Here is a 15,317-nt window from a genome sequence, read left to right on the forward strand (position 1 = left end):
CCTCGTCCTCCTCGTCCTCCTCTTCCTCCTCTTCCTCCTCTTCCTTCTCCTCCATGGTCTCCGGTGTTTCGTCCATAAGAGGAATAATGGAACACGATGTGCTCTTTGATGACGGATGTCTTCAGATGTGAGACCCTGTGGAGGAAACGAGTGTCTGCGTCGCCGGCGGCCTCGGACTCTTTAGTTTGGGTTTCTGTGTTTCTCTCGTTCTCCTTTAAAGAACATGAAGGAGGAGGAGGAGGAGTGACCTTCAGTGTTTACGTCATGTGTGCTCTGTGACTCGACGAGCTTTCTCTCAGAAGGTTTCTTTCAGTTTTCTCTCTGTTATTATATTGTTGCCGCTTGTTTTCCTGTAAAGGATGGAGACTCTGAAGTCTGGATGAGATGATTTATGATCAGAACTAAGACTGAGTTCTTCTATTCTTCTCTGATAAAGAGATTATTAAATCATACATTTGTGAGAGAAGTTTGCGGTCTTTTACACGATGACGTACGGAAACGTTTCCTGTGACGTCTACGCATCGCTGCGTTTTATCTCTGTGGAATAAACAGGACGTGAGCCTGATAACCAGACCGCATCATCGCTGTGTTCTGTGTCGTCGTTCGGTTCCTCGGGAGGTAACGAGGTGAACCGCAGCGCTGGAGGCGTTTCTAGGAGCAGGACGGATCTTTGTCTTTGGTTTGCATCATCCGTCCTCTTTAACAGCTTCTCTTCACTATTTTAATTACGTCTCCTTAACCTCAACACGTTCTTCCTGTCATTCATTTCCTCTCATACTCCCGTCTCAGATACTAATCATAGGATCTATTATCAGGTGTGTGTGTGTGTGTGTGTGTGTGTGTGTTCAGCGTTAATGGAATGTGAAAACGAATCAACAGATCCTCTCTCGTGTTTGTTTGACCTCCAGCCTCAAACTGAAGGAGTTGATCATGAAACACTCCTCATCCCGGCTGATTCAGGTCACCACAGTCTGCATGACTCTGGACCTCAAGAGCGTCTTCATATTCTCCTCTTGACTTGGTAAACAGCAGAAGAAATGAAATGAACTTGTGATGGAGGGTGGGGGGGGGGGGGGCACAGTAGAGGAAATGAGTGATGGAGGACGTGTCGTCTGTAGGGGGCCGAGCCAGGCCCAGTCTCATCAGCACCGATGACCTTTGACCCGCCGCTGGTTTGGTTAAGGAGCCATTTGCAGAAGCAATTAAAGAAGAGCGGCGTGCGGACGTCCCTCCATCGCTCTCCTGACTCCACCGGTCCAGCTTTGCTCATCTGAGCGACCTTTTAATCAGAAGTCATTTCCAGAAACACGAGCGCGGAGACGTTCGGGACGGAGGTCGGCAAGTCGATCCAACTCCGGAAGAACCGACCGTGATTATCCAGCGAAGGATTTAACGAGTGACGTCATCGATGCCGAGACCTCGGGGTGTTTTAAAATCACACAAAAGGTTCAACGATCGCTGACGATCAACTTCCACTCAAACAGGAAACCACTCCGTTCGGTTTAGGAAGAGATGGTTGTTTGGGTTAAATAGTGACAGAAGTGACTTCCTGGTTCAGAGGTCGCTGGTTCTCGGACAAATCCGCCGACGATCCGACCGCCTGGTGTGGGCTTTAGTGGTCTTTAAACTAGAATCTCAGAGGGTTACATCGTGAGATCCAGAGTGCCTGCAGCGTGTGGACAGACGCCAGCTGCTCTACCTGTAAGTAGAACTAACAGTAACGTCAAGGCGTCCCGATCACAGCTGATAGGCTGCTACATCTGCAGGGATGAAACCACCAATCAGGCCTCGAGTGAGTTCAGACATTCCAGTGTGCGGCGGCGGTGCAGATTGGAGGTTTCCTGAGGAGAAGCAGTGCTCCCCGCGGGTTCCTTTGTGGGTTTTCAGATTTGGCACAAACAATAGAACAACAAGCCAGAGAAGCTCATCCAGCCTGACGGCAGACACGGCTTTTTAATTAAACCCGATCACCTCCAGTCATTCAGCGCTGACGCACTTCTTCTCCACCTGTCGTCTCTCTCTCTCTCTCTCTCTCTCTCTCTCTCTCTCTCTCTCTCTCTCTCTCTCTCTCTCTCTTGTTCGGCCGTTCAAAGTTTTTCCATCGTCGAGGCGGCTTTCTGTCATCTGGGATCACGAGCGGCAGCTTTTAATACGAGAGCGGAGCTGCGACGTGAAGCTCTGACAGCAGCTCCGAGCTGTTAACAAAAGAACTATAAAACACATGAACACATGAACACATGAACACATGAACACATAGCACAGCTCACTGAGATCTGGAGGCTCCAACAGTGATTCGGCCGATGAGGAAGAGTCACTCTGGACGTGTGGAACCTGACACTGAGAATTTACAGAGTCTACGAGAGTCTACACTCTAGTCTACACTCTAGTCTACACTCTAGTCTACACTCAAGTCTACACTCTAGTCTACACTCTAGTCTACACTCAAGTCTACACTCTAGTCTACACTCTAGTCTACACTCAAGTCTACACTCTAGTCTACACTCTAGTCTACACTCAAGTCTACATTCTAGTCTACACTCAAGTCTACACTCGCACCGTATTTAACGTCAGAGAGTTGTTTGATTCTATTCAGCAGCCGAAGTGAAAGTGATCAATTTTATGTTTATCATTTAATGTGAGAACATTGAGAACATTCTCAGAACCCAAAGTGATATTCTCATTTGTGTTAATGAAAGTAAACAAACACATGAAACATCTCAGCGGGAATGTTCCGAGTGTGTCGGTCGATCCACTTATTCACTTATCAAAGACATAATATGTGTTGTTGGACACTCGCAGTGTGTTTGATGTTAATGCTTAGAAGAGATTCCTCGAGTGTGAGAACTAGTTTAAGTTTGTTTGAGGTGTTTTTTTGTTGATGCACTAAATGTATTTCGTAACGTTTAGGACAAACGAACGCCTGAAGAGCTCCTCCCTCTACTTCTTCTTCTACTCTGTTTACTGGTGAAGCATAGCGTTAGCGCCGCCTTCTGAGTTCATTCGCTCTAAAACAGTTTGATTCTTTTTTGTGACTTTTCAAAAGTTTGCTTAAAATTTGCTTGACAATTGAATAGAAACACGACTGTTGATGGTCACCCATCATTGTTTTGTCCATAAATCCATAACTAAACCGAGGCGTTACCAATAATGAGAGCAGGCTCAGAGGAGGAGCCCGGAGGTGAGCAGGAGCGTAGAGTGACGGCTGGATCGGTCAGAACAATAGTAATAACACATCGTGTGAGCAGCATGAAGGGATGGGAGTCAGTGATGACTGCAGAGAGGTGGAGGAGTCCCACATGTGAGCATTGGGGGACAAACACAGTTCCCTCTCGGGCGGCGACTTGGTGGCCTGAAGGAGTTTTGTGCCTTTAAGTCCAAACCTGCAGAACGTCGACACGAGCAGAGACAGAAACACGACGTCTGCTTTCTCTGCTCCACAAAGAACAGCTGATGGCTGAAGGTTTCCTTCATGTTCAGGCTGATTTATTGACTGAAGACAACACATGCATCAAACACATTCACAGTAAATGTGGTGTGTGTGTGTGTGTGTGTGTGTGTCACTCCCTCTGGCTTCTCTCTGGAGCTGAATGACCACACAGAGCGATCCATCAGCGTCACCTCACCCGCCTGTTGATTCACAGAAACCATCTGTCATCGGTGGACTGCAGTCTGTTGTTGGTCCGTCCCTGTTGGTCTGAGACAGGCTCCATTTGTCGTGTTGCATGTCTGTACGGACGCATCCCATCGTATGTCGTCACAGTTACAGCGCAGAACATTTGTGTTGTGTTGATTCCTTGTGGACTGAAGTGGTTTTGTCTCTTTAGGAAACCTCTCATGTTACTGCAGCAGGTCTGACAGTCTGCCCCTCTCAGTCCTGGTCCTGGTTCTCTTGTGCCTCTGCTTCCTGTCCAGTGTTGGATCTGGGTCTGTACGTGGTGGAGTTTTTGATGAACCTGCGTGATTTACTTTAAGTTCTTTATCACGTCGAGCAGCCCAACAGTGAAGCTGGTAAACTCTCTCATGTCATAGAAACTGTAAATCTCTACGTGAAGCTTGTTTGACGCTTCAGCAGTAAAGATGACGGCAGCAACTGCTGCTGTTAGTCTGTTAGACTCAGGAACATGAGAGATGTTCTCCGGCTGAGAACAAACCAAAGTTCATCTCAAACTCTTCAGGATCAGGTACTCACAGCATTTGGTCAAGTTTCAGAAAAGATAACCAGTCTCCTTCAAATACTGAACCTGCACCATGAATATAAAGACGTAGAACATAAACAGCATTCTACAAATGTCAGCAGAGTGATGACGACGGGACTCTTGACCTCGGTGGAAGCCACGAGTATTCATGTGGACTCGTGATGAAGACGAATGTGTCAAATAGCTCCTTCGTCCTCAGCTGATCACAATGATTGTCTGTGTGGACCTTCATGCAGATCCAGATGCATTATATAAAAATGAACATTTTTCTCAATCAGACTAAATAACAGAGGACTGTTGAAGAGTCTCCTGGAGGCTCTCAATCAGTCTGCTGGGCTCCACCAGCTGGAGACTCTCCTCGGCTCCTCATTGGCTCCTCCTCGGCTCCTCCTCGGCTCCTCCTCGGCTCCTCATTGGCTCCTCAGCTCCTCATTGGCTCCTCAGCTCCTCATTGGCTCCTCCTCTGGGTTGAGGGAGAGTTTCAGTCACACTGACGACAGTCTGACAGTCTTAGAGTTCATCATCTGCAGCTTTTACCTCAATGATACTTTGGATATCTGAACACAGACAGACGAACACGAGTTACACAAGATAAAGAAGAAAGCATGTTATGAGCAACTTTTAATCATGTGACACTTATCACATTTACTTATTTAAGGCTTCTTGAATAAAAGTGAGAGAAGAGTTTAAACCATCACGTGACAATATATAATGAATCCACAGTTAAGACCAAAGCTAGTTGCCATGATTCAACGTATTATTAAATGATTGGACTGAAATCTTTAGCTTCTTTTGAGGGAAATAATCCAGAAGGTTTGAATCCACATCTGTCCTGCTGTCATTACAGAAATACGACTTTACTGAAGTGAATGTTAGATTCAGTTAGAACGCCGGCGGCAGTAATGTGAGTCTTTTGTTTCACTCTCTGAAATGAAAACCAGCTGTCATATAATCACTGTGATATAATCACTGTGATATAATCACTGTGATATAATCACTGTGATTACTCCTGTTAGTCTGAGGAAGCGTAAATATCCCTCAGACTGAAGCTACCGAAGCGAGCTGTGATGTGTAGACAGCTGCAGTGAGATGTTGACTTCCTGTTATGTTTACAAAAATGCAAACTGGATTTGTCCTTCTTGTGCAAAAGAACCGACTCATTTCAAAGTTCTGGGTTTAACCGTTTATTGCAGCAACACGTTGCTCTACACAACATTCAGAGGACACACAGATATTACACACAGGAGGCTAACGCAGCTAACGTTAATGTGGATCATCTAGTGAGAAAGTGTTCAGACATGCATCTCGGACAAAACGCCATCGTCTCAGTTTCTTCTTCGTTCTTTTGAACTCCCCGCTCTCTCTACGACAAACCTCACAGCAAACGTGTCTCCTGGAGGAAGAATGGTGAAAACGCACCACGGTGAGAACAAAATTGATCGGTGCGCACGTGTCATGAGTCAGTAATGTTGTGACATCGGGCCTCACGAGGCGTTCATGAACCGTTTTAATTCTTCCCTTCAGTAAAGTGGACCTGATCGATGGGAGCGTCTCTGCCAGTCGATGCTGTCGCTCTGCAGGTTTTATTCTCTCCATCAACCACCAGCTCAGACCGGCTCCATGACCCACTGGTGTTTCAATCACTCTAACTGGTGGAGATGAACCATTATGGATCGTTTACCCGCCTGTTACACGTTCATTATACATTCTTCTGCCAGCCTACGAAGGCCATCTAATTCCAAATATAATATCTCATCCAGCATGATAGGAGGCCGGCCCTTTTACTTGATTAACTCCGTTTACAGGAACATGCTCCATCTGCTGTCTCTCATCTGATTGGTGCTCACAGAAACGACCCACCATCGTCACTTTGATTAAATCTGGTGCAGCCAACAGCAGAACCTCCACAAACTTTTCTCTCCTCTTCACATCACCAACACATGTGAGTCCGTCCAGCCTGAAGACAAAGGAAGACGGTGCTGTTTGACCTCCTGATGGCTCCGAATGTGATCAACAACGTAACGCAACAACGTAACGCAACAACGTAACGCAACAACGTACCGCAACAACGTACCGCAACAACGTAACGCAACAACGTAACGCAACAACGTAACGCAACAACGTAACGCAACAACGTACCGCAACAACGTACCGCAACAACGTAACGCAACAACGTAACGCAACAACGTACCGCAACAACGTACCGCAACAACGTACCGCAACAACGTACCGCAACAACGTAACGCAACAACGTAACGCAACAACGTAACGCAACAACGTACCGCAACAACATAACGCAACAACGTAACGCAACAACGTAACGCAACAACGTAACGCAACAACGTAACGCAACAACGTACCGCAACAACGTAACGCAACAACTTACCGCAACAACGTAACGCAACAATGTACCGCAACAACGTACCGCAACAATGGAACGCAACAACGTAACGCAACAACGTAACGCAACAACGTAACGCAACAATGGAACGCACCGCAACAATGGAACGCAACAACGTAACGCAACAACGTACCGCAACAATGGAACGCACCGCAACAATGGAACGCAACAATGGAATGTAAGAATGTAGCTAACGTAAATACATTTACGTAACAAGCTTTGAATCAGTGTTGACTTCTGCTTTCAGCCCGGACACAGACAGCAGTCTCCGGGGTGAAAGTCCTGTGTTTGTTTGACCCTCTAACCCGCCTTTAGTGGACTTTCTCGCTTGTTATTCTTCAATTTCAATAACTGTTGCTTAATAAATTACATCACCGGCTCTGCTCGTCGTTTGTCGTTCTACATCACGCAGAAACCAAAACGTCCACATTCAACGTATCCGTTTCAACGTACACTAACATGACTTAAGAAAAACAACAACACTAAATTGTTGCGTCATTCAAACGTTATACGATGAGAGCCGACAGGTCAAAAATTTTCAGTTTCTCACCAGCATTTCTTCTTGGCTTCAGGTACACGAGAGACTTGATTTATTGCTGGGTTGAATTGTTTCATATGTTAATATGATAACAAACTAAATAAATACGAGCAGACTTGATCTTTTCACACCGTAGATACGAGGTCTTTCGGCTCATTGTTCACACTGGAACTGTGTGAGAGTGACCCTCTTGACACAGACTTTAGTGGGCTCACGTTGGCTGTTGGAACCTTGAATCTTGCTGTTCATATGAGGAAAATGAAAGGAGGCACGTCCTGTATAATGTCTTCATCAGTAAGTCTTCATCCAAGGACTCATCCTCACAGCCTTCGTCGTGAATCTTCCTCCTCACAGAAAATCAAAGACGCTCCGACGGAACGCAGAAACCTTCAACGTATTCGTACATTTTTCCCTCCAATAAAAACAAGTTTACTACTTTATATTCCGTGTTGGTTGTGAGCCGCCCACCCCGTGTATATAGGTCACAACGGATTTACACAACCAACTCATTTTAAACAGACAATTAATTCTCGGGGATAACGCTCAAATTCATTACTAATCACGACTTATGTACCTCTAAAGTGCCTTACTTTTCATTTTCCACATTAATTTCGCCGTGTGCGTAAACGTAGTGGTAGAATTAGAGCGCTCTGCTTTATTTAGATCCGCTCTCACGCGCCCTGCCGCGTCTGTCGGCTGGAGATAAAAGACACGAGCGACTGTTGCGTGCAGGAGGCAGTCAGCCTGCAGAGACAGCATCCGTTAGTGTTAGAGTTAGTTAATCTATGGTAATGACGGATCAAACCCCGGCTGCAGGGCTTCATCTGGAGAAGAGGAGGTGGTGGAGCTGAGCAGGCTGAGACATGAACCAGGGGAGGTGTGTTTCACTTGACCTCTGGTCGGTGTTGCCCTGTTCCTGGAGCGTTAGCGGCCTTGAAGGATACTCCAGCCCGCTGTCTGACAGCACGTATCGCTCATACGTGCTGTTTGACCCTCAGAGCAATTTTTATTCAAATTATGGAAATGGATTCTGCTCGCTCTTCTGCCAGGACACCCAGATGATTTATTCTCATTCACTGAGTCAGGCCGTTATAGATGTGTGTACTGCGGTGAGATGGATGAGCTGCTTCCTCGTCTCCTCTCCCAGCAACATGGAAACACTCCGCCATGAAGGTGTGCTCAGTGGAGCGGAGCGGGATTTATCGATGCTTTACAACATTAAAAGCTTATTTCATTTCATCCTGGAGCTGCAGAGAAAACAGATGTTGAGTCCAGCTTAACTCTAAATGATGTCGTAGGTTTTCCGTTGTTTGGCCACAAAGGAGCAGAAGAACTCGTCATTAGCTCATGGAAACATTCATTCATGAGTCTCAGATCCGTGTTGAGTCGTTTTGAGTCTCTAGGGACGACTTTAGTCCAGACTGAACATTTAAAACATTTAAAATCCAACAAACGTTTCATGTGAAAGTGTTCTGATACATGCAGTCTCTTCAAAATAAACCTCCGTCTTCATGACAAACAACTTAGTTAGCTTTAGGAAAAGATATCGTCATTTGTGTTAAAACAGCTTCAAAGTTACTCCAGTTACGTGACCAAACATTCCTCCTCCTCTCCTCCTCCTCCTCCCCTCCTCCTCCTCTCCTCCTCCTCCTCCCCTCCTCCTCCTCTCCTCCTCCCCTCCTCCTCCCCTCCTCCCCTCCCCCTCCTCCCCTCCTCCTCCTCCCCTCCTCCTCCTCCTCCTCTCCTCCTCCCCTCCTCCTCCCCTCCTCCCCTCCCCCTCCTCCCCTCCTCCTCCTCCCCTCCTCCTCCTCCTCCTCCCCTCCTCCTCCTCTCCTCCTCCCCTCCTCCTCCCCCTCCTCCCCTCCCCCTCCTCCCCTCCTCCTCCTCCCCTCCTCCTCCTCCTCCTCTCCTCCTCCCCTCCTCCTCCCCTCCCCCTCCTCCCCTCCTCCTCCTCCCCTCCTCCTCCTCCTCCTCCCCTCCTCCCCTCCTCCTCCTCTCCTCCTCCCCTCCTCCTCCCCTCCTCCCCTCCCCCTCCTCCCCTCCTCCTCCTCCTCCTCTCCTCCTCCTCTCCTCTCCTCCTCCCCTCCTCCCCCCCCTCCTCCTCCTCCTCCTCCATAAGAACGTCTGATACGAGGCTGATATGAAACGTGTTTAAGCTCAGAAACATTGTGCTGGATTGAACCCCATCTACAGTCCTATTGGTCCAAACTGATGTTAGTAACTAGATCATTCTCTGAACTCGTATTATTGTCGTAATAGTTCAGATAGACAGTAAATCTGAGCAGGTGAAGGTAAGACTTGAGTTAGTCAGAGTGATGTGTGGACCCGTCCACACTGTGTTCTAACGTACTCGTGCAGTAAGAAGTCCACTTGAACGCTGCTCACGGTTTGGGACCTTGAGCTCCGCAGTAGACTTCCTGCTCGGTTCATTCGTGGAGCCTCTGCTGAGAGGGAAGCTGAGCTGCATCTTAACGCCTTTACTTTCATACGCACGGCTTTCATCTCTGGTGTTGAATCTGAAGTGATGAGTTCTCCTCGGCTCTCTGGTTTCCTGCTCTGTGCGTTCACAGAGATCCCAGCAGTGAGAACATCTCCGTCTGTCAGCAAAAACCGGTCCAGGACGAAGTAGATGCTCATCGATGTGATTAACAGTGTTAACAAGAGTTCACACTTCATGTGAAGAGTGTTTCAGCAGAGCAGCAGGTCACACAGAGCTCTGCTCATTATATTTCCCTCAATAAACCTTTCAGGTCTACAGGTGTTCATGTTATCATTCACTTTAACAACTAACTCTTGTCTGCATGTCTTTGGCCCCTTTCTGTTGTAGTTTGTAGTATTTTGTCTCTTTGTGGTTGTTTTGTGTGTCTTTGTTGTCATTTTGCATCATTCATTGTGAGTCTCTTTGTCTCTTTGTGGTCTTCTCAAGTCTCCTCCTGGTAAGAGTCTCTTTGAGGGACATTTTGTAGGTGAAGGCCAGGGGGGCTCCTGACACACACACACACACACACACACACACACACACACACACACACACACACACACACACACACACACACAGAGCCATAACAACATAATGAACCATGAGACAAATCACCTCTTGGAGAGAAAGACACAACGGAGACACAACCAGGCGTCTGGTATCCGTGGAGACGTGTGTGTGTGAGTGTGTGTGTGTGTGTGTGTGTGTGTGAGTGTGTGTTTGCATCAAAGCGTATCAGGATCTTGAGTCGGTGGAGGTCTGAGCTCCGTCAGAGAGCTCGCTGTGAAGCACGAGAGACTTCAGCTGATGATGACGGAGAGACGAGGAGGACGCTAATTAAATAAGAGAGAGGCTGCTCTGTTGATTGATCTATCATTATGACAATCTAGTGTGTGTGTGTGAGTGTGTGTGTGTGTGTGTGAGTGTGTGTCTGTGTGACTCATTACACCTCATCAGCCTGCGTGTGTTTGCTGACCTCTGTGGTTGCAGCTTATCAGCCAGATGTCCGTCACAGCGTATAGATTCATCTATAACTGAGAGATGAAACAACACGTTTGAATTCTCATTAAAACAGCTTCGTGTGAGGAACGAGGACGTTACAGTTCAACGTATTTAGCAGCTCAGTAAATGTTTGTGTGATGAGTGGTGTAGTATAGTAATCAGTGTGTTTCCAGGTGTTTTTAAAGTGTCTCCAGATGTGCAGCTCCGTGACGTCTGATAATATCCTCGAGTGATGTCACTCGAGTCAGCTGAAGTGTGAAGTTGGAGAGAAGTGAAGCTCTACTGCAGGCTCCATCAGCTGCTAACTAGGCCACCGCACCACAGAGAGGGAGAGGTGCATTGTGGGTAATGTAGGCGCCGGGTTTTCACATGGAAGAGATGATATCTCTGGTTCATTTAAAACATTGTGAGTCTGATGTTAAAGGAGAGCTGAGCTCCTCCTCTGTTCTCCCACATTCAGGCTTTTTCTTTTCTCTTTATTTGAATCGAGGTTCTAAATAAACTGAATCAAATGAATTCATAACACTAGCACTAATGGCATAAAGTGCTCAAGATAGAAACCGTTGAAAACACCTTTAAATTGTTTAAAAGTTCTACAACGTGAGAAAAAGTAAATCAGTAAAATAATGACAAATACAAAGTTTTCCTTTGTATGTAAATAAACTTTAGTGATAAAAGTGAAAGTTGATCCTTCTGCCTCAGCCAGCTGAAGCCTGTAGCAGCTGAAGCTGGATTCTGATCACTGACTTTACTTCAGTGATCAGAAGGAACGACGAGCTCGATTGATTCTTGTTTGTAAACCTTCAGGTTAAACACACTGACCCTGATGATGCTCTCGCTATATTGTTCACCTTCTCTCTTCATCGTGACCTCTCCGTGACCTCTCCGTGACCTCTCCGTGACCTCTCCGTGACCTCTGGGCCTGTAGAGACTCAAACTCTCCTGAACGTTCAGCTCAAGTTCAGCCCCCCCCCCCCTCCCCTACACTAAATATTAACGGGACGATGTCGAGCGTCGTTGAAGATTATTTTAATGTCCTCTTTGGAGTCAACAACATAAAAACATCATTAATCATCAACTTCAGTGTAAAACTGTTTCCTGGTAAAGGAAACGAGCTCAATGAAACATAATAACTATGATTGATGAACACAGCTTCACATCGTTGTAATAAGAGAGTGATGATAATAATAATGAGAGTCGACAGCAGAGCGATATGAAGCGCTTCATGGACCGCTGGGACAGAGCTGAGACGCGTTCAGGTACGACGTCTGAGACACGAACGTGAATAGTGCGTAACAACAGTAAGAGACATAGTAATAACATGTGTTAAAACCAGTGTAACATTAAAGTGTCATGTGTATATTATATATTTATATATGTGGTGTGTAACAGTAATATATTGTCCTGGGATCAGTGAGGGTCCTGGTCTGAGGTCTTGGTCCTGATGGAAGGAAGTCTATGAAGTCTCTTCAGAATAAAAGGTGGCGTTTATAAAGTTTCTCTTTTTTAATATAAAAACTGTTCTCACTAAACAATCTGCTGCAGTTTAAATATATCGATGAAACTACAGTTAATGAACCTCAACACACAGATGAGCGACACCACGAGGCTCTAGTTCCGTCCCGCTGTCTCTTTAACGTGTTCAACGTCACAACGCTGTGAATTGTGGGTAAACGTGGACTTTATTCTGAAAGGGTTCATAAAGAGTGCGCATATAAATCAGATCCTAGTATCCAGTTCTATTCATAGGATGTTTCCTTCACCGTCACCGTGCCGTGGACAGATTATACATCATTTATAAAATATCATTGAATTTTTTTCTAGGGTCTTGAAGAATCGTCAGATTCCAACGCTCAGTCGATGAATCTGCTGCTGCTTTAGTCTCACCTGTTGAGACAACGCACAGCTTTGAGGTCACAACACGGAGGCGGTCGTCCTCTTTATAGATCACTTCATTCATATTTAAGCTCCTCTGTTCTTTACATTATTGAAGCAGCACTTAAAACCTCCTCGTTTGTACAAACGTTGCACAAACTCCAGCGCTGAATGTTTCAGGGCTTCCTGCTGGTCGGGGTTCAGTGCGTCATCTATTACACATGAAGAAGAAGAAACATGGCCGCCTTTGTTCACATACAGGACAGCTGAGGACGCTTTAACACAAGGAGGAATTATTCAAACCATCAATAACAAAACGTCTTTTATAATTCAAGAATCACGGAGCAGATGTGTCTTCCATCAGTCAGAAAACAGGCAAAGATTTTCCAGAAATGAACGTGAAAATGAATCTTTATCGTAAATTAAACATCACGTGTGCTCTTGTAGTAAGTTTGATGATCGCACAGAAACTCAGTCATCTTCAGTTGTTTTGGTTTACCGTCCTGATCTTCCAGCATCCGGAGCTCCAGATCTGGGTCTGTCCACGGTGGACCGGTCTCTGCTGGAGGATCTGGGTCTGTCCACGGGGGACCGGTCTCTGCTGGAGTCTGAAGGAGGTTCTGGTGAACCTGTTAATGGTCTGGTCTGATGTTGCGGGTCGGTCATAAAGAGTCATCGGTGTTACATCGAGTCTGCTTCTCGACCCGTCTAAAGTTCTTTGTAATTTAAAGTCGTTTCTGTAAAGCGAGGCGACGGCCGACGTTCTCTTGCCTGCAGCGGAGAACAGCTCATGAATCCGCCCGGCGGCTCAGTTTAATTGCTGCTCACTTGGCAGAAAAACAGACATCCATCTGTTTTCATACGGCGTTATGATTTATGTTTCCTGTGAGGAGGAAGAATCATGATGAAGACTAATGATGGAGACACACAGGACGTGAGACCTCCTCATGTTAACAGCAGGGTGAAGGTCAGAGCGCTAACGTGCTAACGTGCTAACGTGAGCCCGTCATTAAGCAGCACGACCTCCTAACGCATAATGAACAGATTGAGTCTGCTGGTATTCTACATTTGTATCTTTTCCAGTTTGTTTTTACGTGATAAGTAAAGTAAGATGACTGTTTCTGTCGATGGAGTCTTTTGGCTTTGAGGATATTAATAGTTTGTTTTGTTGTCATCCCTTTTGATTTAGATTTATTAAATATTAATTTCAAGCTCAAAAAGGGGTGAAAATAATGATCTTGCCCATCGTGGTGTCATGTTTCCATCACTGAGGATCAGAGCTGATAAATAAAGTGATACTGCAGAGACATTAACGTCATTAACAGAAGAGAGACGTTCGTGTTTTACTTCATTACTTCATCAACTAAACACTCAAACCTACGATGAATATATAGAATAAGTCTGTTTCTGTACCTGAAGTCGTCTTCTGTCAGAGAAAGTTATTTAAAGTTTTAGACAAAAACAGGTTTTACCAGTGAGAAGAAAAACAGGACTTTCACCCTGGAGACCTTTGTTCATGTCCCGTGTGAAACCAAACGTAATCGTGACTTTCTTACACAAAACTGTTTTAACAACATTTATATAAAAAGTCTGCTTCGGGCAGTTTGTTGCCTCAACATAACCAATCGTTTCACAGCGTTAGCCACGTGTGAAATGTATTCATGAAACTTTTGGTTCAGAAAAGTCAACACTCAACGTATTCTGTGATTTACAGAAACGCACGAATCCAAAGCATGTTTCTGGCGGCTGCGTAGTCAAAGCCTGATGTAGACACTTCACCGTAACCTTAAACCTGCCAACACTTCACCCACAGTGGTAACAGACCACGCCTGTCTTCTTATGGTCTTCCTGCTCATTTCTGTCGTTTTTGAAGGAAAGGATGAATGTTTTATTTAGTTTGGTGGACTTGACGATATAACGCACTGTATCACGCTGCCACACACACACACACACACACACACACACACACACACACCTACGTCTGGTCCAACTGATGTTGGTCGTTCAGAGATATCTGATAGTTTGATGAAAGGAGGGAAACTACATTGATGGAAACTGCTTATATTAGCCTTCAGGGAAAAGTCATTATGAGATTTCCCTTTGACAAGAGCTCACTGAAGGTCCTCACAAATCTAGTAATACCAGCATGTTTCATCTCTTTGAGCTGTGACTCACACACACGTTTCATATCATTGGTTGTGTGTTGTGTGTCCGTCCGTCTCTTCTCCGCTCGGCCTCTTCCACATCAATCTTCTCCTCGTTACGCTCAGATTGAGGTCAATCCGTCTGCAGGAATCCACTCTCGACAAACCGGCCGCCTCGTTTTCTCATTTAGTGTCAAACCTCAGCGTGCGGTCGCCGTCGTCGCTATCGGCTCCCATATGAGATGCAAATATTGGTACATTGCTCAATAAGAGTCGTAATAAATTAGAAAAGCACCGCGTCACAAACAGAGACACAACATGAATCAGCTGACTCATCATGAGATGACGTGATGCAAACTAAAGCAGTTTACAGCGACTCAGTGTGTTCTTAGTCAAAGACAAGAAACAAATAAAGAAACCAAAGAGCCAGTAAATGAGCCAGACACACAAGAACATTACACAAGAGAATACATGACACACAAAGACAGTGTCACAATATGTGTTTTGGACATTTTTGGAATCGTTTTTTGTCTCCTTGTAGTTTTTCCTCTTTGTGGTGATTTCAAGTCTTTTTTTTGTTGTTGTAGCGTTGAGTCTCTTCACAGCAATGTTGTCATTTTGTCTCTTTGTAGTTTGTCTCTTTCTAGTCATTTTGTCTCTTTCTAGTCATTTTGTCTCTTTG

This window comes from Pholis gunnellus (assembly GCF_910591455.1).
Source record: "Pholis gunnellus genome assembly, chromosome: 19".
NCBI classification, from domain to species: domain Eukaryota; kingdom Metazoa; phylum Chordata; class Actinopteri; order Perciformes; family Pholidae; genus Pholis; species Pholis gunnellus.